General features: G+C 37.3%; 1 long non-coding RNA gene across 2 annotated transcripts; it reads left to right on the top strand.

The window, feature by feature from the left end:
- Positions 1-2,508: 2,508 nt before the first annotated feature.
- Positions 2,509-7,351, top strand: LOC113843905 (uncharacterized). Of its 2 annotated transcripts, XR_011809574.1 has the most exons (4): positions 2,509-2,622; positions 2,696-2,784; positions 2,853-3,062; positions 3,946-7,351. It is a non-coding gene; the product is annotated as an uncharacterized lncRNA (long non-coding RNA). The 2 variants fall into 2 exon arrangements; XR_011809573.1 differs by lacking the exon at positions 2,509-2,622 and having other exon boundaries at positions 2,658-2,784.
- Positions 7,352-7,799: the final 448 nt, after the last annotated feature.

Raw genomic sequence — 7,799 nt, 5'->3', positions numbered from 1 at the left:
TTCCCAGCAGTAATAACTAATTTCCCAAGGGGGGTTCGTGGCATCACATGTCAGTTTGACTTCAGCTGAATTATTCACGTGTCAGAAGTTAAACACATGTAGAGTAGTGTCTGCAGGAACTGGGCCCAAGTGAATACCTCTGTGTAGAAAAAAAAAAAAAAAAAATCTATTTGCAGCTCTCCTACACCCATATGATAGGATATACACTCCACTGCAAGTACCACTGTCCCCCTTTTATTGCCAAAAAAAAAAAAAAATCTCTTCCAGTTTATTATGAGTACACTGTTCATTGTGAAAGGGAGCATAGCTGCTTTGTGGAAGGAAGCTATTTGTTCAGATTGTACCTGAGGGAAGCTGGAAAACATTTGAGATTTTTTCCCCCCTCAAAAATGTGATGTTCACAGAAGGTACTAAGGTCTTTTCTTATCTGCAGAAAAATTCTAGATTTTCATGTTGCCACAACTCTCTACCCCACCCCCAAAACTGCTTTGTAAAAACATTCTTATTCAGGCCTATGTTTACAAGATGTTGAAATATTTGTTATAAAATTAAAATTTCCAAACGATAATGGGTTCTCCCTTATAAGAAAAGAATCCTAAAATAGTGAAGACAAGAATGAAAGCAAAAATCTGTGTATGTTAAGTTATCTTAGTACATTTGCCAAAACTGCAAATGAGAAAAAAAAAAAAAAAAATAGAGGCACAGCTGATCTCATATGAGTACCCATCCTCTGCTTATCTTAGGGGGCGGAATTCTATTAGCTGGCAATCCAGAAGCTGTTTCCATACTTTTCCAGTACAAAGAGGGAGCAACCTTAAAGGTAGAAAACAAAAAATATAGAATATATGAAATATTTCTGCTTAACTCAGTCAGCCCTTTCAGCCTGTCACCATGGGTGGACATGGAGAAGGTAGCAACAGCACCGAAAAGGTTGCCCTTGCTTGGCAAGGGATAGTATTGCCAAAGTCAAGGACAGCACCGAACAAACTCAGGAGATCTATTTCTGGCCTGAAAAGTAAACAAGTCCCAAGCCCAAAGCATGTGCCCTTGTGCCGTGCATGTTCATTTATCACAGTAGAGAAAGTAAAGTATTTAATAAATCCAATAATGCTGTTCTAGATTTTGCTGTTACTCTCCCCACTTCCTATCATCTCCCTATTTTCCTTACTTGGATCACCTTCAAAAACGTACCCTGGTCCTGCCTAAAGCATGGCCTGCTTCAGCTGTAGCCATTGCTCTCCCAGAGAGCCACTGTTCACCACCCTTTGTCTGCTGAGGTAATTTTGTGGAGACATCTGGGGATTTTCTCTCTCTAGTAGATTTATTCACAGGCCTCTTCTAAACACTGAAAAATTGCTGATGTAAAGTCAAACTATTTCCTATTCTTGCACTTGCTCAGTCATCTCCCTTTGTGCCAAAATCAACGTTATGGATAGACACAAATTTTGCTTATAGTTCTGTTGGCTCTCTCCAAGTCTGTCTGTAGTCACTTCGGACTCTCCGTGGAGATAATCACTTCCTTCACAAAATCATTGGACAGTTCTGGATTTGATTGTTATCACAGAAAAATCTTACTAATATACTGATATTTTTATTATTTATGTATTTTCAGTGTTGAATTTATTTTCAGCATGAATAGGAACACTTGCATGTAAGATAGATGACCAAGACACAAAATAAGATGACTGCTTTCCATAAATTTTGTTGGGCTTGGCAGAAGGCACAGCTGTGACTGTAAATTTATGGGTTACATTCTATTGTCTCATAAAATACTTAAAAAAATATATCTCATTTTTTGTGCACATTTATTTTCGGCTATGATAGCTTAAATATTACCAGGTTCTGTAGAAGAAAAAAAAAATCCTCAAAGGAAACTATGGTTCTTGGATATGACTGAAGCTGAATGGAGAAGAGGAATTTAATTTTGTGGAAATTTCCAGGTTTTGATACTTGCTTTGACACAACATGAAACAAAGCCCTTCAAAAAGAAAAAGAAGAGAGAGGAAAAGAGAGAACACTAAAACTTTCTAGGATGCTGGAGAATTTAATTGAGGTTTGTGATTGGAATCAGGCTCTGCATACTGAGTTATCAACTGCTCTGCAACGACGTTTCATCTTCACTAAAAACTCCATTCTAGACTTACTACAGTGTCCTAACAAAATTAAAACTGGAAGTAGAAAAATTCTGCAAAAGGCTTTTATTACAACAAATAAATTACTCAAAGTTATTTCTTCAACAGTGCACAAAATGTCTCCATTTATTAATTTTTCAAAACTGTGTATGATTTCTAGATAATGCATCAGAATTACATCAGAATTGCATCAGAAATACAATGAAGCCACCATTAATAGTTTCCCCTGAATATTCCATGTTCCAAAAGTTACAACACACAGGAGATGCATCCTAACTCACATCTTGATCTTTTTGGTATGTCAATGAGCTGTGCTGACAGACTTGACTTGAATCCAACTCTTTAAAGTCTGCCGTGCCTGTTCATTCTTATCTGGGTTACTATTGACCATGAGACAAAGTTCACCATTCAGCCTTTTTAGAAACAACCTTTTGAAAGTACAAGATATTTTGAGAAGCAAACAGATGAAATGAATGAAGTGGCATGAATGGTAATTGGCAGTGCATACATGTTTCAGAGGGTGCTGCAGAGGGAGGGGCAGAGACTACAGTTCTGTTTTGCAGGGACCATGGTGACCACGAACCCCACAAAACTGCCCACTGAATTTGTGGATACCTGTCAAGATGGATAGTCTGCTCTGGGTTAACTTCATGTAAGTGTTTCATACTGAATAGGAAAAGCTCGGTCAGCATGACATGGAGATTTATCTGTCTGTCTCAGTAAGAACAGCTGTGGCTTGGTGCAGGCACAGAGCTGGACAAATATCCAAAAGAGCTACAATGTCTTCTGCTCTGTCACTGAACACAACAAGATGCTGCTCAGTAGAAGTTTCTCTGATGATCTGGAAGGGAAGCACAGATTCATGCCAAAAAGAAATCTGCTGACCTGACACAGGGACTGTTTTCCCGCTCTGATCTTATAAGTACACAGGCGAGCAAGTATTAAATGTGCAGGAGCTCCATGATGTCTCCTCAGGAATTGTTCTCAGTTGTTCTCATTGATTAACAATGCTTCATTTGGCAAATGTCATATCAGTAAGTAGAAAGGCTTTTGTTCCTTTATGCTTCTGTCCTTATTTCTTAACCTGTCTTACTTCACACTTTATGTAAATTCAGCAATGACTTCTTTGGATTCTTCCCTCAGCCCATTCTCTGACCTTCCCAAAGGCTATCTCCACCTGAGGGCTGTCAAAGTTTTCTGACAGCACAATCCACACACCAGACTGCCTTTTCCTTGAAGTTCTTGGAAAGTTTCTATTTTCTACCCAACTCACAAATACCAACTCCCATCAGTATTGTAATACCATGCCTCTTTTTGTAGCACACGCTGCTATCCCTAATCTCCAACTTGTGGGGTTTTGCCTACTTTTTAAATGTCTAGCTTTTAGGTTAGGGAAAGTGTTTTAGTCTTGCTCTTGGACGGTTTCAAGCTCACAGTTGATACTTAGCAAAACAGAAATAACAGTCTGCATTTTTATTGTATTATTGTAGGAAGAATGTGCACAAAAGGTCAGACTCTATTGCCCCACATCTTAGCTGAAGTTGTCAGCTGCCATAGGTTTGCAGAAGCCAGAATCAGTCCCACCCAGGGACGGTCTCCTTTCCCTGGTAGTGGTTCACACCGAGTTTCAGCCAGAACTCCATCCTGGGGCAGAGAAGCGTCTTTCTTTGAGTATTTCAGCACTTCCTCTTCTGTCTGGAACTTCTAAAGCATCATAAAGAAGGAATGTATTAGTGGCTGTGAAAGCTGACTGAAGCTTTTTACGTAAAGAATGACTTGGTGTGAATAACTATATCTGTTACTTTCCTTACAGCTTAGGTTATTGGAAGATGTGGCTACATGATACCTCATGAACTGGACACTAATTCCTATTAAATCTACCGGGGGGAAAATAAATAAATAAATAAATGTGCCCCAGATGAAACCCTAGGACTCATAAAATGATGAAAATATCCTTTCTACTTTTTTTAAGATTTTTTTTTTTTTTTTAATGATGAAGTTACATATTTTTCAACTGATCGTGTTTTTTGAGAACTGATACACAAAGGCTGGATGTTTGGAACTGGCAAAGGTATACAGAGTAGAGAGTAAGTAGCATTTTTGGGAGATATACAGTGATATATAGTAGGCCTCCATATTGCCATGGTCTACATACATGTACCTGTATATCAAGCATCCACTTTTGCATTAGAATGCTAAGTATCTCTCCATGTACATATTAAAACTCTGACAACACACTTATGTGCACTTGGGCTAATCTTGATATATTTATTTTCTATAAGACAGGTGCCCACATAATGGATACTTTATTTATATTTTTATTGAAGAAATATTATTGCTGCCCTAGGAAGCATTTGAAATACAGAACGCTGGGAAAGTGTGATGTAGAAATAGTAGTACTTGTTTGCCATTTTCTGAAATTCTTCTTACAGCCACAATTGTAGAGGCAAGACCCTAAGCTAGCTGGACTTTTGGTTTTATCAACTATTGTTATTGTTATGTACATAAACAGAATTATATTTTATGCAGAAGAAACATTCTCAGAAACAAGGCAAGTTGCAAAAATTAAGAAGTCATACGGTTAGCACTTAAACAAATCCAGCCCTTACAGGAGGTACCATTAGAATGCTCAGTGCAAAAGTATCAGTGGTTGTAAATGGTTACACCAGTAGAGCGAAATACTAGAAGGACTTGGATCTACAGGATTCAGTTAAACAGGTATTAAGCTAACAATATTTTATTTGTTGTTTAAAATGTTGTCATTGTGTATCTATATAGCATAATATGGAGGAGGGTGAATGGTTTCCTTTGTATTTCTCTTGAGCAGCACAGCCCAGAGTATTTAGCTCACACTTTGAGAATTGCTGCAGCTGTGTCAGATTCAGATTTTCTGAGAATGCTAAAAGGCAAATAAATGAGATTACACATGAAGAGGACCGTCAGTTTTTTCCAGTTCCTTGGGGTATTTACAACTTGTTTCAGAAGACAGAGGATTAGCTTTCCCTTTATGCCTTCGAAAACTTAATTCACCTAAGGAAACCAACTGTTCATCTGGACCTAATTTGAGTCACTAGATATGATGGTAGTTTGTATAAGTGGAGATAATCAGACCTTCTCATGTGTTGGATTCTGGTCGGCTTGCACAGTCTATTTCAATAACAGTATTAAGCTTAGCTCTATAGTTCCCTGACCTTTCTTTGCAGAGTGTTCACAGGGATGAATAAAGAACACATAAAGGGTTTATGGTAACGGTACTTGTGGCAAATACTACAGGGTAAAGCAGCAGGAAATATTCCCTTGTTTCACCCTCCTGTTGCATATTCCTCTAGCAGCCAGCTCAAGTGAGGTCATGCAATCTGCTGACCAGCTGGCTTTCCCACATAAAGTTTCCTTTAGAAAGTATCATTTAGACTCATGCCAGCTGCTGCTGTCATTACTTTTCTACAGTCATTGAAATGCTGAAATGAAATGCTTTGACTGAAGTCCAAAAGCAAGACTGTTAATTCAAAAGTACTTGATTTTGATTAGAGTATATAACTGCTTGACAAATACATTCATAAATTCAGAGGTAGAATTGCAGAACTTCAAACACCAACAATAGCTAAGAATTTTTAAATACCATTACAAACACTGCTGTTCTGTATTTGTTAACCTAAATACTGGAAGATGTTGTTAAGGAATGTCATGTCTGCTACTGGGATTATGTGAAGATTAATTTCATGTTTAAATGTAAGCAAATATATTCATCTTTACCATCTCTTCAATTTTAAAAATTCTGTTAAAGAATAGTCTGTCTCTTGCAAATGGAACTCTTCTATTTTACATATACCTTTTATATTCTTCACTCACAAAATGACGCTAATAATATAACACTGAAAATACATTCCAATACACAATTAGGGGAGAGTTTACACCCTGTTCATCTGAACTCCATAATATCTAGATGATTATAAACATATATTTTTCTTTCATTAGGCAACAAGAGTTCATAGCATCTCCCAGTACAATTTCATATTAGTATCAAATTCAAGCATATACATATCTTGCATATGAAAGATGTACTTTATTAACGATCACCAAATGTCAAAAGGAAAAAAGCTTAGCTGATGGCTCTCATGAGGATGACAAATCTACCCACATAAATCACCGACTGACTGATCTTATTTTTTCTAAGGAGAATATTGCTTTGATTATGTATAACTTCCTGTGGAAAGCATAAAGCTGTGGCACTTAATAGTGATATTTATGGCAGCACAGTGCAGACTTAAAATCATCTTAGTGACTGTTTTCAGTAGCCAGTTGCCAAAGATTTGACTTCAATGTAATTAGGCTTTATTCTGTTTTTATATTTATTTTCATTTACACATCTATCAAGTCAGTGATCAGGAACAGATTAGTGAGACAATATCAGCATACTGTATCCATATGGCAGGAACAGGATGAAAGAGAGAGAAACATATTGAAGACAGATAATTCAGATCTGGATTAACATTAAGCTTCAGACCTGAACCTGAAGTTCAGATTTGTGCTGGAACCTAACTCTAGAGATCTTACCCCGCAGTACCAAAAATCTCACAGGCCAAATGAGTAAGTTTCAGCTCACAGCTAAAAGAAAATCACAAACTCCTTAATATCTTCACTTTGATACACCAGGCATCTAATTTCTAATAACCTGCATTACACTGCAGAATTAATGAGTTACATCAATTTATGCCAGTATGAAAAACTGTATCCCTTCAATTTCAACTGAATTCAATCTGAAAGAAACATATGAGAGAAGGTTGGATCTCAACTGATTAGGCTAGAACTAAAATGCCATTCTGTCTCATTTTCCCGCCTCTTCCTGCACTTGGAAGAGGCGGGAAATTCCTTTTTCCAAATTCTACTTGAGGAGCCTGCCCTTAAAAATTCCCCTGAAATACAGACAATGAGATTACAAGAACCTCATGTATCCCCTTCACATCCCAGAACAGGCCTCAGAAGTTGCCATTTGTTGTCATTTACTTTCAGCTGAAAACACTGGCTTTTTCCTTGCCCCTTTCTCTCTCTGGACAATTTTAGCTCTCTAGCTATGTTGTTTAACTTACTAAAGTGTTTGTTTGGGGCAGTACTTGAAATGAAAGACATTATAGAACTTAACATTCTATAGTATTGCCTCATACTTCTCTGAATAGATAATATCGTTGACACAAATGGCTGAACAAAACAAAACAAAACAAAAAAAAGCCATGAGAACTGAAGATGTGTGGGCACTGAAATATTTCAAGAATTGAATAATGCTTTCCTTTATCTCTTAAGTCTGACAGATGACAATGTTTCTTGAATGCTTCAGGACTGAATGATGGAGAAGATGAAAAAGCCATTTAAGAAATGCCTTTCTTATTCCAAATCCTTTACTTCACATTTCAACAGTATGCCCGAGTTGGATATAATGTTTCTTTCACTTATGGCAATGCATAATCCACAGAAATGGTACTGGTCACAATTCAGTCCCATCCTCCCCCTCTCCAAGTAATGATTGTACGTTTAAACCAGTCTTTGGGAAGAGTGATCTCTAGGAAATGTTATTTTATTGTAACTTCTAACAGTGGATTTCAATGATATTAGTAATCGGAGAAGGCTGTGGTTTTTCTCAGGATGGGGAAATCTCCAGTGTTTCTAGTAGCC

Source organism: Anas platyrhynchos, chromosome 5, assembly GCF_047663525.1.
Source record: "Anas platyrhynchos isolate ZD024472 breed Pekin duck chromosome 5, IASCAAS_PekinDuck_T2T, whole genome shotgun sequence".
NCBI classification, from domain to species: domain Eukaryota; kingdom Metazoa; phylum Chordata; class Aves; order Anseriformes; family Anatidae; genus Anas; species Anas platyrhynchos.
Note: the sequence above shows the minus strand (reverse complement) of the source record. Positions and strands in the feature narration are given on the sequence as shown.